Source organism: Trachurus japonicus, chromosome 9 (genome assembly GCF_045865225.1).
Source record: "Trachurus japonicus isolate A0001 chromosome 9, Traja_1.0".
NCBI classification, from domain to species: Eukaryota; Metazoa; Chordata; class Actinopteri; order Carangiformes; family Carangidae; genus Trachurus; species Trachurus japonicus.
This window is the reverse complement of record NC_140915.1, coordinates 7,212,698-7,232,886: the sequence shown is the minus strand read 5'-3', so window position 1 is coordinate 7,232,886 and position 20,189 is coordinate 7,212,698. Positions and strand designations below refer to the sequence as shown.

At 40.7% G+C, this 20,189-nt stretch overlaps 1 pseudogene; it reads right to left on the bottom strand.

The window, feature by feature from the left end:
* Nucleotides 1-7,894: 7,894 nt before the first annotated feature.
* On the bottom strand, nucleotides 7,895-18,177 carry LOC146980854 (uncharacterized; annotated as a pseudogene).
* Nucleotides 18,178-20,189: the final 2,012 nt, after the last annotated feature.

Genomic DNA, 20,189 nt, shown 5'->3' with positions numbered 1-20,189 from the left:
AGTCTTAAATAGTTATATCTTCCGACGGCAATCACTTATATAGAGTGTTTGGTCTGAAACACGGGTCTGTCAGTCACTCTGCTCTGCTGTAAACCGAGGAGAAAACATCTTGTATACTTCCTTGTATCCTACAAGCTTTATCCAATGAGGACAGAGAACGGCATGAAGGGCTGTGTGTGCAGCCAAGGGATGCGCGTAAATGTGGTGACGTAGGGACGAGGTCCAATAGATCCATGACGAGGGCGGGGGCTGTTAACTCCATCGGCTGACAAGAAGTTAGCCAAAACAACCGGATCGCTTACTTCTGCTTTAAAAAAGGGATCCAATGAACATGTATGAAGCACAGAAAAATTAAACATCATGGGCCCTAGTTTTGTAGACCGGGTGAAGTCTAACCTCAGTGCAGCTTCGCCACGTCAACTAGGCGTAATTAATTTGGACTCAAATGTGGAAATAAGTATTTCGCTTTTGCAATGCAACACTATGTTTCTTGACAAATACATAATTTGTCACGCATCATTTAGAACAAAAGCAGTGTTCCTATCCTGCTCAGTGTTGCCAAATTGCATTAAAATTTCAAATACAGCAACCAAAAAATCAATTTAAATTTAATGTTTCCAGAAGCAGCCTACCTGCTACTGTAGGTGCTGACAACTAAATGCACTAAATGATAGGCCCTACTAGAATTTCACTCACCTCAAAACAGGAAAACAACAACGGGCCACATTTTCCGTTAGCCTGCGTGAGAAATCCTCAAAAAAGACGCTAACAACACCACAAACTCGGCCGAGGTTACATTCAACAGTTTGTGTTTAGCTAAAGAGTCACAGAGGAGACGGTTAACAGCTTTCAAACTGTCGTGGCAGTCACCTGTCAATCAAAGTGGCCCCGCCCTCGATGACGTTTCACTTCTGGCGGGTTGACTGCACAAGCAAGTGTGTTCACTCCGGTTTAAAAAGTGAACGAGATCACACAGGTTACCAATAGGCTGTTCTTTAGCTCCACAGACAAGAAGTAAATAATCTGATTCTGATGTTACTGGCAGCCTGATATCAAAAGCACATTTTATCAGAGCGAAAGATCCGGAGGAAACGGGTGACTTTCTTCAGTGTCGGCAACACAGTTTTGCGAGATTTCACAACATACCTCGTATGGAGTGATGCAGAAGCTTTCAAAGCACAGCCGTTTTCAGGGACCTATATGTCAAAACACAAATTTATATTTTAAACTGAAACAAAACTAGCACTTAAAATATTATATACCATTAACTGTTACTCTTGTTATCATTATACTGTTTTTAGAGGGAAAATAGAGAGTCACCCAGCTAACCACTCCCACTTGATGTACAATCTGTAACAATGGTACTGTTTCCACACGGACTGTGTTAGTTGAGACACAGCACATGCGCAGTTGTTGTTGTACCTGGAAAAGAGCAGAGACCACATTGTACTTAGAGTGAGTTACGGAAAGTGTTTAATAAAGTTCCCTGTGAGTAAGGGTAATACTCAACCGTCCAGTTTGTATAGTTTATTACAGAAGACAGAACAAACTGAAACATGGTGGCAGCGGTCCGGCTGACGAACAGCGGATTTACAGCGTGAGACACCGTAACTACGAGCGGTCCGGACAAGTGTGGAAGACAACGCACGTGTGCACGAGTGAGGCATGGAGGGATTAAAACCGCCCGCACAGTGGGATATGGACGCAAGTAACCTAGCAAAGTCCTGGAAATCATGGAAAGAGGAGTTTAATCTCTACATGGGACTGGCATTACCAGAAGCGGAAGAGACAGCCAAAGTAATGCTGTTTCATTACCTCATCGGGGAGCGTGGAAGAGAGCTCTGCAACACGCTAATGAGCGGTGTGAGTACAGAAGACAGTACTGTGGCTCGTATGATAGCAAAGTTTGATGAACATTGTACTCCTAAAATCAATGAGACTGTCGAAAGATATCGTTTTTTTGCAAGAAATCAAGGCCCAAATGAAACGATCGACAAATATGTCACAGACTTGAGGATGTTAGCCAGCACCTGCAACTTCGGTGAGCTACGAGACTCCCTTATTAGGGATAGGATTGTTTGTGGCACACACAGCTCGAGTTGGAGAGAAAGACTGCTCAGAGAGAATGATTTGACACTGGATAAATGCTTATTGGTGTGTAGAGCTATGGAAATCTCTCGTGAGCACAGCAAGACTATTGAAGGACAAGTAGTTGAGGAAGTACATGCTTTCCAGCGGAGAACAAAGACAGACAAAAGTACAGAAATATCATGCAAGTTTTGTGGAAGAATGCATGAAAGACAAAAAACAAAATGTCCTGCTTTTGGGAAAAGATGCAAAAAATGTGGAAAAGAAAACCACTTCGCAGTGACGTGCAGGAGCAAAGCGAGTCACGGAGAACAGAGGAAGAAAGTGCACGCTGTCACTGAACAAGATTCGGACTCGTGTGAGGATATAATGACAGTCACAGCAGTTACACAAGAGATGGAGGCTGTGAATCACATAAAGGACATGGGAATGGCACAAAATGAAAAGCAACAATTGTTCACTGGAATGATGATCAACAACAACCTGGTGAGCTTTCAAATTGACTGTGGAGCGACATGCAATGTTTTACCAGTACACATGCTGAATCCAGACACACAGATAAAGTGCTAGTGATGTACAACAAGTCAAAGTTGCGTCCAGTTGGCAAATGCAAAGTAAAAGTGAGAAATCCCAGAAACCAGAAGTTGTATAGACTGGAGTTTCAAGTTGTGGGAGAGGACTGTAAAACACCCCTGCTTGGCAGGAAGGCTAGTGAAGCCATGAAACTCATAAAAGTACAGTATGAGAACATATTTGCCACGGATAGCATTGTTTCCACAACTGACACCAGTGAGTCGACATGGACTTTGGATGAGATAAAGACTGAGTTCAAGGATGTGTTCACAGGGGATGGATGCTTGGAAGGTGAATACAAAATAGAGATTGACTCCACTGTGGAACCTGTGAAACTCCCAAAGCGAAGAGTCCCTGTGGCTATGATGAAACCTCTTCGAGAGGAAATACAGAGTCTTGTGGACAGAGAGATTATTGCATCCGTTGACTGCAGTACGGATTGGATAAGTGGCATGGTGTCGGTGCAGAAACCAAATGGAAAGCCCAGAATCTGCATCGACCCAAGACCGCTAAACAAAGCTCTGAAACGACATCATTTCCCACTACCAACGATAGATGACATTTTGCCAGACATGTCAAAGGCAAAAGTTTTCACTGTGTGCGATGTAAAACATGGGTTCTGGCATGTGAAGCTAGCAGCGGAATCAAGCTACCTTACCACTTTTGCCACACCTTTTGGGAGATTTAGGTGGCTCAGGATGCCAATGGGTATCAGCCCAGCGCCTGAGGTTTTTCAACGCAAGCTGATGCAAGCACTGGAGGGCTTGCCAGGCATCCACATCATCGCGGATGATGTTCTCATCACAGGAGAAGGTGAAACAATGCAGAGTGCGAGTCTAGACCATGACAACAAACTCCGGCAGTTCCTTCAGAGATGCAGGGAGAGGAACATTAAGTTGAACGCGGAAAAACTCAAGCTCAGAAAGCAGGAAGTGTCTTACATTGGACACCTTCTCACAGCCGAGGGTTTGAAAGTCGATCCGGAGAAGGTTCGAGCCATCACGGACATGCCACCACCTACAGACATTAAAGGTGTCCAGAGACTGGTAGGGATGGTGAACTATTTGGCAAAGTTTTATGAACACCTCTCGGACGACTGCGAGATACTGAGACAGCTAACACACAAGGAGAGTCTGTGGGAGTGGTCCGAGGTGCAGGAGAGTGCATTCAAGAGACTAAAAGACAAAATAACACAGGTACCGGTCTTGAAATACTATGAGCCGGAGATGGAGCTCACACTGCAATGCGACGCCAGTGAAACTGGGCTGGGAGCAGCTTTGACGCAGAATGGCAGGCCTGTGGCGTATGGTAGCAGGGCACTAACACCAACAGAAAGGGGCTACGCCCAGATTGAAAAAGAGTGCCTCGCCATAGTATTCGGGATGGAAAAGTTCCATCAGTACACTTACGGCCGACCTGTTAATGTACAATCAGACCACAAACCACTTGAAAATATCATCAAAAAACCACTGTGGAATGCACCGAAACGTCTTCAGAGAATGTTGTTAAGACTGCAAAAATACGACCTAACTGTTACTTATGTTCCAGGTCGTGACATGCTACTGGCTGATACATTGAACAGAGCGTATCTGAGAGACAGTTACAAAGGCCAGAGAGACTTGGAGGTTGAGGTTGTCAACATGGTGGCTTTTGTACCAATCTCAGCAGAGAGGCTGAGTGAGATACGTGCTGCAACACAGACAGACAAAAAACTGCAGACCCTGATCAACACCATTCAGAAAGGGTGGGAACAAAACAAGAAAGATGTACCTGTTGACATAATGCATTACTTTTCCTTTCAGGATGAGCTGAGCACCCAGGATGGACTTGTTTTCAGGGGAGAGAGAGTTGTCATCCCTGAATCACTACAAGGTGACATCACCAAACGGATTCACTCATCACATCTAGGGATTGAGGGATGTCTGAGGAGGGCAAGAGAATGCATTTATTGGCCAGGTATGAATGAACACATAAGAACATTTGTGACAAAGTGTGATGTGTGCAGGTCAGTAGATCATAAGCAGCAGAAAGAGACACTTCAGCCGCACGAGATCACAAACAGACCATGGGCTAAAGTGGGTACGGACCTCTTTAGTTTTGAAGGCAGAGATTATCTGATAACAGTAGATTACTTTTCCAACTTTTGGGAAATCGATTACCTCCCAGACACAATCTCAAGCACTGTTATCAGGAAGTTAAAAGCACACTTCGCCAGACAGGGGATTCCAGATGTTGTCATTTCTGACAATGGGCCCCAGTATTCATCCAGAGAGTTCAAAAAATTCAGCCAAAATTGGGAATTCACTCACATTACTTCTTCACCGGGCTACCCGCAAAGTAACGGGAAAGCAGAATCAGCTGTAAAGACAGCCAAGCGGCTTATGAAGAAGGCAAAGATGTCTGGACAGGATCCATACCTGTCTATACTTGATCATAGGAACACTCCAACACAAGGGCTGAATGCAAGTCCAGCACAGAGGCTCTTGAGTAGACGGACGAGGACTCTGCTGCCCATCAAAGAATGCCTTTTGGAGCCAAAAGTGATGGACATCAAAGAAGGACTCATACACAACCAACAAAGACAAGCAAAATATTACAATCGTACAGCAAAAGACATGAACACTCTTAAGGCTGGGGACTGTGTGCGAGTTCAGCCACTTGAGCCAAACACAACATGGAAGAGAGCAAGGGTGGTGACCCCAGTGGGTCATAGATACTACAAAATAGAGCTGGACTCTGGCAGTGTCCTGAGACGGAATCGCCGCCATCTCAGGCGAGCCATGGACACTGAGAGAGTTACTCCAACACCAACAAGGCCTGTGGATACAGGAGAGACACAGGTGCCTGCACAGGACACTGGTAACAATCATAGTGTCAGTACAAGGTCTGGACGTGTAGTCCAGAAACCCAGATACCTGAATGACTTTGTGTGTAACTGACGACATATGGATGAGAAAAAAAAAAAAAAAAAAAAGAAAGCAAATGTGAATGTAAAGAACAGAGAATGGAGGAAAGGTTAAAGTAAATAGCATGTGGGTTCTATAAAGTGAAGAAAAGAAAGAAAAAAAATGTTCCTGGACTTTCATACTGTAATGTTGTTTGTTTATGAAAGCTGCACTAAATAGAAAGTATAATTTAGCTGGTTGAAAGCTGTGGGTAAGTTTGCAATTTATATCCAGAGGATGTTGTATCTGTTAATAGCAATAATAGTGTTTAAAGAATTGACACAAAGATATTCTGCTATTATTTAATTTAAGAGGAAGATGGAAAAAAAAAATGAGTAAATGAAAATGTGTTTTCTATTACTGTTGTTTATTTTTGTTTAAAAGAAAAGGGATGTAACAATGGTACTGTTTCCACACGGACTGTGTTAGTTGAGACACAGCACATGCGCAGTTGTTGTTGTACCTGGAAAAGAGCAGAGACCACATTGTACTTAGAGTGAGTTACGGAAAGTGTTTAATAAAGTTCCCTGTGAGTAAGGGTAATACTCAACCGTCCAGTTTGTATAGTTTATTACAGAAGACAGAACAAACTGAAACACAATCCACCTACCTAATTACCATATGGAGACAGAAACATTATTAAAAGCAGAAGTGTTACAATAAATATAAACACAAATATGATTTTTCATTATCAAAATACATTTATTTTGCATTAAACTATTTCCATATCTATTTGTTTACACTTACATAATTTTCTGCCTTTAGCTTCCTGACTTTGTCTTGTCTTATTCTTCTTATCTATACAATAGTAGGTTTGTTTTTTATAAGGAATCACAGGAAAACACACAAAATCAAACATGAACACATAGGTGGCTACATTTCCCATAAAACAATGTACGCCTCTGTGTGAATATACATCTGTGTCTGTATGTTATAGCATTAAATGAAATCTCCCCGCTGCTGACAGACCATTTTCCGTTTTTGAGAGAGCGAGCGAGAGAGAGAGAGAGAGAGAGAGAGAGAGAGAGAGAGAGAGAGAGAGAGAGAGAGAGAGAGAGAGAGAGAGAGAGAGAATCTGTAGTTAGGCAATACACTGTTAATCATTGACATAGCTAAAGTTTACGAACTCAAAATACAATACTGACACATTTCAAACATTAGATTTCCCATTACAATAATCAAGTGAGAGCAACATACATCCATACACCTATTATCCATTATAACATCTCACATCTTCCAACAAAAGCATTATAACTTATATTTCTGGTGCACTGCACTGCATGTGTATAAGGGCTACAACATACAGGCTGCAGAGCAAATTAAAGAATTATTTTACTGTAATTCAACCTGGCAGGCTCTGGTCATCTGCTACTGGATGTACACACTTGATTCACACATTATTTTCACTCATGAAGGAATATGAACACTTTCAAAATGAAATCAGAAGGCTATAGAACCATATCACAATAACATCACATACAATAAAACATCCATGGTCATCACTACACTTACCACCACTAAGTTGTTTTGCATGTCATTAATTAACTGTCCGATCAATGCAAGCAAGTAAAAACCGTTTTTGTTTAACGGATAAAATGGTGGTAGTTAACCAATACCTACAAATATAATGTATCTACAGTAGTGACCATTCAAAGTTTAGACCAGTTGATCTTTATCCCCATGACCTTCTGCTTCTGTTGACCCTCTGTCTCTGAGGGTCAGAGGTGTGTGGTCAATGTGTGTCTTTCAGAGGTCAGCTTCATCATCAGGTGTTGGGGGTGGACTTGTTTTAAAACCTCAGATAAAGTCAACAAACCGCAGCCTGACACAAGAGTCCTTATTCTCCAGGTGGGACGGAGCTGGGTGGAGGACAGATGTTAGAGGTGTCTTCAGATGAAAGGTTGGGGAGGTAAGGAAACTGTTGGGCTGAAGCATGACTGGGCAACTGGATATACTGTACCTCCTGTAAGACAAGTACCTCAAAGCATTTCATGATGGCTTGGGGGAAGGAAAATCTTCATTATCTGCACGTTAAAGTCACATCCTGGACATTGTTGTTCTGCTCATCTGGAGGGGAGGTAAAAAGCCTGTGGTGGGACTTGTATTCTACTACAAAGATCTACAAGCAGTGTCTGATAATAACCTGATGTATTTTTTCCCCCTCTAGACTTTGGATTTTTGCTCATGAAATGTAACAGGGCCGTTGCTCATCAGGCATCTGAATCTTCTCTATCAGTTCATTCATGTCTTTCTCATGCTGGTTCTGCAGTTCCTCCAGTTCTTGCCTCTCACTGTCTCCATATAATTTCAATTTTCTTCTCATTCATCTCTTCTGTGTGTTTCTTCTGCAACTCATCAATTTCTTCTCTTTTTTTATTTTTCCCCAAAAGTTTCTGTTTTAATCCTCTCAGTTGTTTCTCGTGTTCTTTCTGTAGTTCATCTAGTTCTTCCTTCTGCTTTTGTCGCTGTTGTTTAAAAAACTTCAGTTTCCACTCGTTAATTTCTTGCTCCTGTTTCATTGACAGCTCATCTCTGCTCTTCCTCTGATCTTCTTTACTTTGGTTCACAAGTTCTTTGTCAAATGATTTCATTTCATCTTTGTGTCTTTTCTTGAATTCGTCCTCTTTTTCTTTTCCCTTTCTTTTGTTTTCAAGTGAATGTTCCTTTAGAAGATCATCCATCTCTTTTGTCTGTGTTTTCCTCATTGTCACTATTTCTTTCCTGTTTTCTTTCTTTTTAGTCAGAAGTTGCAGAACCAACTCAGTCATCTCTTCTTTGTGTCTGTGTAGTTCCTCCCTAACTTCTTTCAGATTTTTTTCTTTGTGTTCTGCAAGATCCTGCATTTCTTTCTCGTACTGTAGCTTCAGATCCATCATTTCCTTCACGTGTTTATCTATCAGAGCTGCAAAGTACTCCTCCTTTTTCTCTCTGAACACATTGAATTCCTCAGCTTGTTTTCTGGCTGCTTCCTCGTACTTCTTTTTCATTTTCTCCATTTCTGTTTTATAATTTTCCTCTAATTCTTTACGTTCCTTCTCTTCCTGTTCTCTTCTCATTCTGTCCTCTTCTCTTCTTTTGTTTTCAGATTTTTCTCTTTCTTGTTCATATTCTTCTTGGAGTTTTCTGAGTCTTGTTTGTTCTTCTTGTTGTCTCTGTTCATCTTGTTTTCGTTTTTCCCACCACTCTTTTCGTTCCTTCTCCCAGGCTTCCTGTTGTTTTCTCATCTCCTCTTTACTCTCCTCCAGCTCTCTGTCAGCGATCTCTTTTGATTCTGATTGTGATTTTATTTCCTTTTCCAGGTCTTTTATTTTTTGTTCCCACTCTTTTCGTTCAATTTCTTCCTGTTCTCTCTTCTTCCTGTCTTCTTCTTCTCTCTCTTCCTGTTCTCTGTTCTTTTCTTCATGTTCCTTCTTTATATTTTCCACCATTTCCTTGAGTTGTTTATCTTTCTGTTCTCTCTCTTGTTTAATTTCTGCTTTCTGTTCTTCCATTCTTCTTTTCATGTCCTCCTTTTCTTCTTCATGTTTTCTTTCTAGTTCTTCCTTCTCTCTCTTCATCTTTTCGTTTTTCCTTCAGGATCTTATCCATTTCTTTCTGTATTGCTGCTTCAGCCTCTTGCAGCATCTCATTAGTGAAGCAGCTTCCTCCATTTCTCTTCACCATGGTATCAATCTTCTTTATCAACTCTTTGACTTGTGTAGGTTTTTGTTTATCATGGTTATTAAACACGTGGTATCTTCCTCCACAGTCAGAGATTAACTTCTTAAAGTAATCATCATTCTTTTCAATGTACTGATCAATTGACAGGTTTCCATTTTCCAGCTTGTCTCCTCTTGTAAAAAGAATGATGGTGAACTTTTCTGAATCCTTACCAAAGACTTTCTTGATGAGTTTCAGTGTCTCCTTCTCCTCTGCTGTAAATCTTCCAATCTGTACCACCAACAGGAAGACATGTGGACCTGGAGCCAGAAGACTGATACATTTCACCATCTCCTCATTAACCCCTTCATGAGACAAACTGTTATCAAACAGACCAGGAGTGTCGACCACAACAACAGGACGACCGTCCACTTCACCCTGAGCTTTCTGACAACATTTAGTGACTGATGTTGGACTCAGTTCAGCTTTAAACTCTTCTCTTCCTAGAATGGTGTTTCCTGAAGAACTCTTTCCACTTCCAGTCTTCCCTATCAGCACAATCCTGAGACAGTCTGGACTCTTCTCGTCATCATCTCCTGTAAAAATTAAGACTTGAGGTAAGTTTAAGTGCTGAGAGTTTTACCAAAGTTTTTGCAATGTTGTTACAGAATGAAAATGTTACAGACCCATTGCATCAAGAGTCAATAATTACATTTCATTTTTTTTTTTTTTTATTTCAATGCATACGGCTCAAGTAAATCATAACTCAAGTGTTTAAACTGTAGTAAAATGTATTGCTATTAATTTATGTTCCAGTACTTACCACAGATTATGTATTTTGTTCTCCATTCCTTCAGTTCAGTCTGCAGTTGGATGTTTTTTTTTATTTGCACAAGTGCAAAAGTCTCAGTTGTGTAGCAGGATGCTTTGTCTTTGTTGAGTCTCATCTTGTCCACAGTGTCCAACAGCTCAGGGATCTGCTGTCTGTCCTTGATGTTGACAACAACAGATCTTCCTCCACAGCTCTGACAGAGGTCCTGGATGTCTCTGTTATCTCTGACAAAGTTAACAACAGCTGGAGCTGTAGGATCTGACTCCACAGTGATCATGATCATGGTGAAGTCATTGACTCTACAGCTGAATGTGTTCTGGATGGTGTAATGGTAAATTTCAATATTCCTTTGGTTTAATCACTTGTGACGTCCCTACCCCCTGCTTTCCTCCCAAGGTATGAGAACTCCTTTGTTTGTTACCCATTTGTGTATTCTAATGTCTAGACCTCTAAACATGTAACCCTGCAGGATGCCCCAGGTGTGAAAATACACCCTCGGGGGTCGGTGCCAATACCTCCAACAGACAAAGAGCATTGAAAACACACTGTCTGAGTATTGGACCGGCCCCTGCAGCAGACAAAGGGGTGTGGCATACCTGAGGAGGTGTTTCCTCAGCTATAAGTGTTTCGGTCGCCCCATTGTCTTTGTCTTTTCATTAACATCACCCACTCGGGTCGAATGGACCTTTCCTTGCAAGGAAATAAAATCATGATGGCCGGCCAAGTCTCTATTTCATTTTTCACCAGCAACAGCGACAGAAAATTTCCACGACAATTTGGGGGCTCGGTCCGGGATTCCTCGTGCAATCGTCTGGGATGGACGGCTGGCAGCGACAGGCCAGCCTGGAAAGAGAAAAGTTTTCCAGCCTCCAAACCTCAAAAAGAGGGGAGGGCTGCTACTGTCGTCCTGGATCATTGCCGCTGGAATTCTGCGAACTAAGTCAGGGAAATTCATCTGGTGAGCACTGAAATATTGACATTTAAATTATTTTTCTCTAAAATTTGGGTTTAATTAGACATAACATTTTAATTTCTCATGTTATCCACAATCGGTCGGCTTTTTGATCACTTGTAGCACAAACTAAGAGATCTGCTTTTTGATCACTTTGTAGCAGGGACAAAGGGATCGGCTTTTTAATTGTTTGTAGCCTAAACAAAATAATTTGCTTTTATCATTTGTAGTATTCAAATTGATCGGTTTTTGAATTACTTGTAACCGTAAAACTAAGTGATTTGCCTTTTGTCGCTTGTGGCATAAACAAAGCGATTCTGGTACTTTTCAATCACTTTGTAGCCTTAAAGAAAGTGATTTACTTTTATCGTTTGTAGTATAAACTAAACGACTGGTTGTTTTTAATCACTTTGTCACCTTAAAACAAAATGATTTACTTTTATCGTTTGTAGTATAATCGAAACGACTGGTTGTTTTTTAATCACTTTGTCACCCTAAAACAAAATGATTTGCTTTTATCGCTTGTAGCATAAACGAAGTGACCGGCTTTTTATCGTTGGTGCCATAAACGAAGCGGTCCTTACAGAGACGTCTGTATTGAATTGTCGTGCACGATCTCCATTTGGAATGGGGAGTATTCCGTTGAGGGGGAACCTCCGGAGGGACCGATTGTGGATGTTATGAAAAGGGAAAATGTGGGAACTAAAATTTTAAATATTTGAAATGTTTGTACAGTTGAATTTGGATTCCCAATAGGGGAATCCCTTAAAAGGAAATTAGTATTGAAGATAACGGTAACAAAAAGTGAAATGAGGAAAAAAGTCTGTAAATTATGAAAGGTTAAAATAATGTTTACAGATGGGGAAAGCAACACAAGAATTGCTTAAAAAAAAAAAAAAAAGAGAAAATTTTGAAAAAGAAAGAAAAATGCAACTCACACTAACACTACAGCACCAAGCTTGTAGATTTCCTTTTCTTTGTTTCCACAGTTGACAGCTTTGAAGCTGGATCCAGACCTCAACGGCCATCCACCATCATCCCTCAGCTCCACCGTCATACAACTCTGCAACACCCAGCAAGGGAAGAGAAACAGACTCCACCACGCCACAACAAAGAAGCTCAACAAGCTCAGGAGCAGCCCAATCTGGTGTGCCTGTTCCATCATCTTCTCCAATTGCACACAGACTACACCATTCCAATCAAGATATAGCCTTCAACATGCCCATGGTTGAAGAGTCAGGACCAGAAGGTACAACAATGGTTTTCTGTGTATGGACTATGGACATCAACACAGTCTGGAAACATGGGCAACTCAGTCATGGACACAAAAAGAAAGGACACAGGAACTCAGGAAGAAAAGTTCCCAGTGACGCCTGTATCATTGTCGCCAACATGGACATTGGATACGTAACTGTCCCCTAAGAACATCATCAACTCCAGCAAACAAACATAGACTGAGGATGATCCGGGATGGTCGGAGGGGAATGGATCCTTGCTGACAAGCTTAACCAACCTGTGAAATCTGAGAAAGGTACTGCACCACATTCACACACACCATAGAGTGTATAGATTATACACATAACTACAAATTGTGTTTGAACACTGACACTGGTTATGAAAGAACTGAGCAAAAATTATGTGTTGTGTTCATCAGGTCAAAATAGTTAGAGATACTATGGGCTAAAGTCAAATTTCAAACATGCATTCATGCCCTCTGAAAACTACCCAATTAACCTGATGGGCAGATACTTGATGTGCAAATTAGGCCTTTGTCTGGTCTCAACCCCAGATGTAGCAAAACAAACTGATCTAATTTGGAGCCAAATGTTTTTCACACTACTTTGTTCACCACACCCTAGACCTGCAGTATGCATATCAATGGAAATTGCAACCCTTAACGGCCTTTTCCAAGCTTGTTACAGAAGCCAGAAAAACAGTTTTGACACCAGAGGAACTGCATTGAACCTCTTGTGTCACCAGGACCTGATGAGACATTTGAAAAAGGTTGGTTGGGAAAGAGAGTTGATACTGGAGCACACATCTACCGGACAACACAGATGTGTTTTATCATTCTCTCTCACACCAATTCAATTTTGACATGTACACCACAAACCATTTGGTTCTACACATTTACACTTATAATTAGAGGGAAGATTGGGACCCATTTAAGAAAAACAATGTAAGCGCACAGCCAATTGGCAAGAAAACATCTGATCAATCTAGAGCTATTCTTAAGAGTTTAACATCTGTTGTGCACACTCAAAGAAAATCCAGCTGGTACCTAAAACACTTTTTAGGTTTGTTTGTTTGTATGTTTGTTTGTTTGTTTATTTGTGTGTTTGTTTTTGTCTGAAACAAGTTAAAACTATTTCAGCCCTACAGGAGGTCCCTAAGACACTGTGGGTTGTCAGTCACTGTGATGTTTTGGCCTCATCAAATATGAACCTATTGCGATCACTCCAAAATCAAGAAGCTATCGATTTACATAATGCCAGTCTTTGAGTCTTTTAAAGCAGTAGGAGGGATTGTTCCCTGTAAAGACTCCCCAGTTGGCACACCTTTGTTCACCTCTCCACAGCACGATGACTAAAATTTGACACTGTACTTTTAGAAATGTCCAACATTACTGTCATAAGATGCAATATTTTAAACCCTATCACTCTTTTCCCCCCACCAGATGATGGAAAAGAACATAACTGAATTGCTATCTTCCAACAGGTTGACTCCTGACTGGACCGACAAGAATAACCATTAACAAACTAACAAACTAACTATCTAACCTGATTTGGTTCTTTCTTTTGGATAGATCTGTTTAAGTTCACTCTCCTCTTACTATTTTACTCCCACTAATGTGACACATGGGTAAAACCATGTGTCAAAAGGGGGGGTATTGGATGTGTATGTTTTGTTTATACAACAGATGCAGCAAGTGAAAATCAGCCTTTTCACAACCAACGTCCACACCACTCCATGATTTCCAGCTGTGAAGATGGTCACTGCAGGAAAGAGCCAACAAAGGGACCAGCTGTGAACCAGAGCAACACAAAGAGGAACTCCATGGAATCAACAAGGACCATCCAGATGCATAGGTCCTTCTCCATCACACCTAAGACCCATCCAGCACATCTGAGGAGCAACACAGGCCTGATGGCCCAGAAGACGAAGAACCTCATTGAAGCAACTTCACCTACCAACAGAGCTGAGGAGCAATGCAGAACCAACGGCCGATAAGAAAATGACAGACTTCCTTTAGAACACAACCATCAAGAGATCAGAAGAACAGTGCAAGCATAGATATGATGCCCAAAGAATACATCCAAGAGGATTACATCAAAATTTTACTGCACCAAGAGACACACAACCCCAACTCATGAACCATTGTCCTCAACAACCAAAATCCCACTGTCATGTGTGCAGAAGGACTCCTACCTTTACCATACTTCAACTCCATCCATGAACATTCTGCCAGCCCAAACTCACCACAATTAAGAAATTGTACCCAACCTGAACCATGGTCAGGCACTGTTCCATATTTCTACCTTAAAGACATTTGTTCGGTGGAGGAACCAGCAACAACTCTCCTTGCCCCTTTCCACTCCCTTTTTCACTTCTCCACTTCTCTCTGAAGAACACCTGGACAAGATTTGTTGGTGCCCTCAGACACCAAACTACAGAGCCACATAGACAATTGAGAATCTTGAGAACTCTACAGAAGACATGCCCCTGCTTTCACAAGCAATGACTGCAATAAAGTTCAAGATGTTACAGAATCGTGTTACACATAACTACGTTCTGACTACATCAGGAAACCTCACTATCATCAATGGACTGAATATTACATGTTTATTCAAGTTAACAATGTAACTTGACATGAGACAACATATGATGTGTGACAATATTACAGTCGATTACATAACTTAGACACCACAAATTCATTTGGAAGGTTGACAAGTCAAGTTTCAGTAGACTGTCTAACATGTAGAATTTGTACTGCTTGTTTTGGTAATTACTTGTTTTGTCAGTGTGAATTTCTGAAAATCTTTACATTTGAAAACCACATTTTAGATAACCTTCTATTATAGACAACCCTACCGCTCAATGCAGAACAACTTATTTAGAACATGTTTAGAATTGACATAATTGTTTTCTTTACCCTAATCGTTTTATTGTAACTGATACCTGTTTTTCCTGACTATGATTTCTTACTTTTTCAACTTTTTCCTTTTTCTAGCAACTGTAATGACGATTAAGTTGTGACTTTTTCTTGTGTGATTTATGAATAATCAAAAGGAGGAATTGTAATGGTAAATTTCAATATTCCTTTGGTTTAATCACTTGTGACGTCCCTACCCCCTGCTTTCCTCCCAAGGTATGAGAACTCCTTTGTTTGTTACCCATTTGTGTATTCTAATGTCTAGACCTCTAAACATGTAACCCTGCAGGATGCCCCAGGTGTGAAAATACACCCTCGGGGGTCGGTGCCAATACCTCCAACAGACAAAGAGCATTGAAAACACACTGTCTGAGTATTGGACCGGCCCCTGCAGCAGACAAAGGGGTGTGGCATACCTGAGGAGGTGTTTCCTCAGCTATAAGTGTTTCGGTCGCCCCATTGTCTTTGTCTTTTCATTAACATCACCCACTCGGGTCGAATGGACCTTTCCTTGCAAGGAAATAAAATCATGATGGCCGGCCAAGTCTCTATTTAATTTTTCACCAGCAACAGCGACAGAAAATTTCCACGACAATGGTCTTTAACTCTCCTTTGTCTTCATCAGTGAGGGGACCCACAGGTAGGACCAGGATGAAGCCATGGACGCCCTCAGGATCACAGAGGGAGATACACCTGAGTGATTCCTCCATCACTTCCTCCTGAGGTTTTCCATACAAGGCAGGAAGCTCCACCAGGGAAACCTGACGTCCACACACCTCTCCCTGATGTTTAACACACTCTGAGGAGTTGGAGACTGAATGAAGCTCTGTCTGACCTAAAATGAAGTCTTCACTGCTCCTCTCCTCCCACACAGAACCAGGTTTCGAGCTGGTTTCATGGGGTCAGACTTTGTTCTCCAGGTCTCTTCAGTGAAGGTGAGGAAGGTTCCTTTGTTTTCATGCACAATCTTCTCAATCTCCTCCATCAGCTGATTATGGTCATTTTCAAACATATTGTGTTGTCTTCCTCCACAGTCTAAAAGCAGTTGTTGAACAGGGACACTGATTTTAGTCTCCTCATGTGTTAGGGCGACCATCGAGTATTTAAAAGCATAAACTCAGAATGAAGTTCAGTGTTTTTCTGTCTTTGGTGAACTCAGACGGTTTCACCAACAGCAGCAGAACATTTGGTCCAGGTGAACAAAGAGACACACAGTTCTTCACCTCTTCTCTCAATGCTTCCACAGACAGACTGAACATGTCTGGAGTTTTCACCACTGTGAATGGTTTTCCTTTCCACTCTCCTCTAGCAGCCTCACATCGCTTTTGTAGGTTGAATTTTAAAGGTGGAAAGTCTTTGCTGCCAGTGATAGATCTGAAGAGTGTATTCTTTTTGTCCTTACTTTTACCAATCATCACAATCCTCAGTTCATCTGCTATAAAATCATGAAAATAAAACATTAAACATTAGGTTAAAGAATACAATGAACATATCGTCATTAAAGCACTTTGAGTAGCCATAAAGATTAGAAAAGTGCAAGTCCATTCATGATTTACTACTCAATTCATTATTTTGACTGTAATCAATCATTTCTTTAATAAAGATGTAGCCTATACATTGCTGAATATTGCCTCATTATTGTGTATCAAAACTGATTTTCACTGTAATTTTAAATAAAAAAAATATTTGGCTGTTAATGTCTATCAAATGAGCACCTGTAGCCTACATTTTTACAGTTTCTTCATTATGGATCTTTTTCAGTCAGTCAGATAAATAAACAAATTAACTTTTCTAACTGATTGTACTGTACAGATGTAAAATATGGTAAATCAATATTTGGGTCCTTGTACATTCACTGGTAGTTTTCACCTCTGTCAAAGACACAGTAACATCAAATACAAAACTTCTGTTTTCAGTGATTCATAAATAAAGTTGTAATTTACTGAGTGATTGTCCTGCACTTATCAACAGTTTTTGTAGGAGCCAAGTTTAAACTGGTTACTTCCTCTTTTTTTGGGTTTTCCTGATCACATGTTAAACCTGGTGCTGCTTTCTCAAAAACATCACAGCTCACATGTCCATTGTTTTCCTTCACAATTTGACCCATTTGTGTTAACAGCTCTGTGCGGTCCAGGTTCTCCTGCTTCAAGTATCTGTAGATTCTGATCATGTGTTTTAATGGTCGATGGTTCATGTAGTTTCCACCTGAACTCTCCTCTCTGGGTGTTGATATCAGTATCAATGAATGATCAAATGATTGATCACTGAAGAGTCTCAGGACTCTGCAGAGCCTCAGTCTTTGTTCCTCAGTGAAGTCTTGAGGCTGTAGAACCAGCAGGAACACATGAGGTCCAGGATCAGAGAGACTCACACAGTCCTTTATAAACTCTGTCAGTTTGTCTTCAGGGATGTTTGGATGCAGCAGATCTGGAGTATTAATGAGGACTATTTGTTTATCCTTTAACTGTCTACTGACTCTCTGACAACAGTCTGGTTCTTCCTCAGTGTTGAACTTGGTCTCACTCAGTATGAAGTTCCCCAATGAACTCCTCTCAGACCAGCTGTTCCCCAGCAGAACAACCCTCAGCTCAGACACTGAGGAGAAAATCAGTTCAGTCATTTAAGGAAAACTATGGGTAAGTAGTAAAATGTGTGCACAGTACATACTTGTGCAATCAAACGATTTTAGCCCAGTTGTATAAAGTTGGTAATAAACCTGAGTGAAAATTTAGTGACACTCCTTGTACTCAGTTTCTATAAAATGCAACATCAACGTGTTTTTACAAATTTTCCATATTCACAACAAGCATCCCATTCCAGAGTAAAAATAAGACTTGAAAAATACACCTTTCTGGGTAAATTGAATCATAGGCAACCAGACTTGTTTTGCATACAAGGAGGGGCTCAACTCACTGTTAGGTGGCAGCCATTCGAAGCTGCTGCTGCGCAACAGAGGTTTATCTCCATCTGTAAGGACACAGAGATATACAACCATTTATTATTCATTTTTTCCACGCAATCACTGACATTAACAACAGTATAACTAAAATCCAAAACGACTGAGTGTTCCTGCACTAAAAGCTATGATTTATAATTTCCAGTTATACTCATATATGTTTAGTTGAGTATAGTACTGTGCGGATTTATCCTGAAATATCAATACTTCTGATTCCAAATGATCCCGTTCTGGGATCACATTAAAAGATCAATAAGTTAACTTGTAAACTGGGGGAAATGAATGTGTTTTATTATCAACAAGAACCCAGTAGAAATTTCAACACTATCACTGAGATCTGGTCTAAATAATATCAACTACTTGTGCCTACTGTGGCTGAATGCAACTACGTAAATTGTGTGTTGAACTTCTCAAGTTCTGAGAACAACAAGGCAGTTTGCAATATGTATGTGTCCTTCAGTAGTGTCAGGTATCATCCAGATACAGACAGATAACAAAGCTATTGATTGGCAACACTGATCACTGTCACTGACTGTGGAAAAGTGATTCACATCTGCCCAGGATTCAAACAAATAGAGGCCTGAGTGATCAGTGTGTGTGTGTGTTCTTAAATTGATATAGATAAATATGCCAGTTAAATAAATAAATGTGTTGAAGTAACTAATCAAACAATCACTGACTTAAATAGATCAAGACTGCAACTTTGAATTCAACCAAATTTATTTTTCTTTAAAGCAGAAGTAAGCGATATTTTTGCGTTAATATAAGTCTTAAATAGTTATATCTTCCGACAGCAATCACTTACATAAAGTGTTTGGACCGAAACACGGGTCTCTCAGTCACTCTGCTCTGCTCTGAGTCGAGGAGAAAACTTTTCTCGTATCCTACAAGTTTTATCCAATGAGGAGAGAGAACGGCATGAAGGGCTGTGTGTGTGTGCAGCCAGAGCCAGTCTGGTGCAGCCAAGGAATGCGCCTGAATGTGGTGACGTAGGGACGGGGGCTGCTAACTCCATCGGCTGACGAGTGGGTTGCCGGGAACGCTACAAAGTCGTAAGTCGGGACTTGAAGCTGTAATTTACGGTTTCAAAAGCCTGCCTGGAACACAGCATTAGCCAAAACGACCGGATCGCTTACTTCTGCTTTAATTTAAAATTATAGTAATTATAGTACAGAGTGATCTAATGTCTTATTTGAAATGGTTAGCATCTTGCTTTTGTACAAAGTACCAGAGAGGAAAGGCAAAGGCAAAGGCATTGCATATTACAACTGAGTATCCAACACAGTTGTGGCTGTAAAAAGGATCCTATCCAATTTAAATTGAGCTAATTCATAAGATAATTAGGGGGCTCATATCATTACCCAAAAAACATAAATCTAAGGAGAGACCATTGCACTGTTCTAATAATAAAAACAGATATAGAAAAAAAAAATAGTCTCTGCCCCCTGTGAGAATAAAAGCACTCCAGAGATGTAACATAATTATACTGAGAGTAATGATCTGTTAGTTACAGGGATCAGATCCCTGATCAAACCACTGAATGATCACATTATTTTCCATCCAGCTACGATTATGAATTAAGATGATGCTTCACTGACTCACCTGGTGCTGCAGCTGCCATTGTGAGCTCTGAGGAAAGCAGGACTAATTCACCTGGAGGGAAGAGAGAATGGAGTTTAGCTTCTGTCACACATTCAAATCTTTATTTTATTTCATCTATTTATTTTTATTTTTTACTGGAGTGTTGTATGGGGGGATTCAGGATCGATAGAGCATTGTAGTGTGTGAGTGTGTGTGAATGGGCGTCTGTGTCTTTATATTGTATCATGTGTCTGTTCTCTTTTTTGTTTGTTTGTTTGTTGTTTGTTCTGCTTACTTTCTTTGTATATTATAATGTACTAAGTATGTTTGTATTTCCGTTGATAACATGGACCCCCTCGAAAATGAGATGGCACATCTCAAGGGGCTATCCTGTAAATAAAGTATAAATTGTGATTTGAAAAGAAAGACACCATCTCATTGAACCAGACAGGTGAATGTGATAAAGCAGG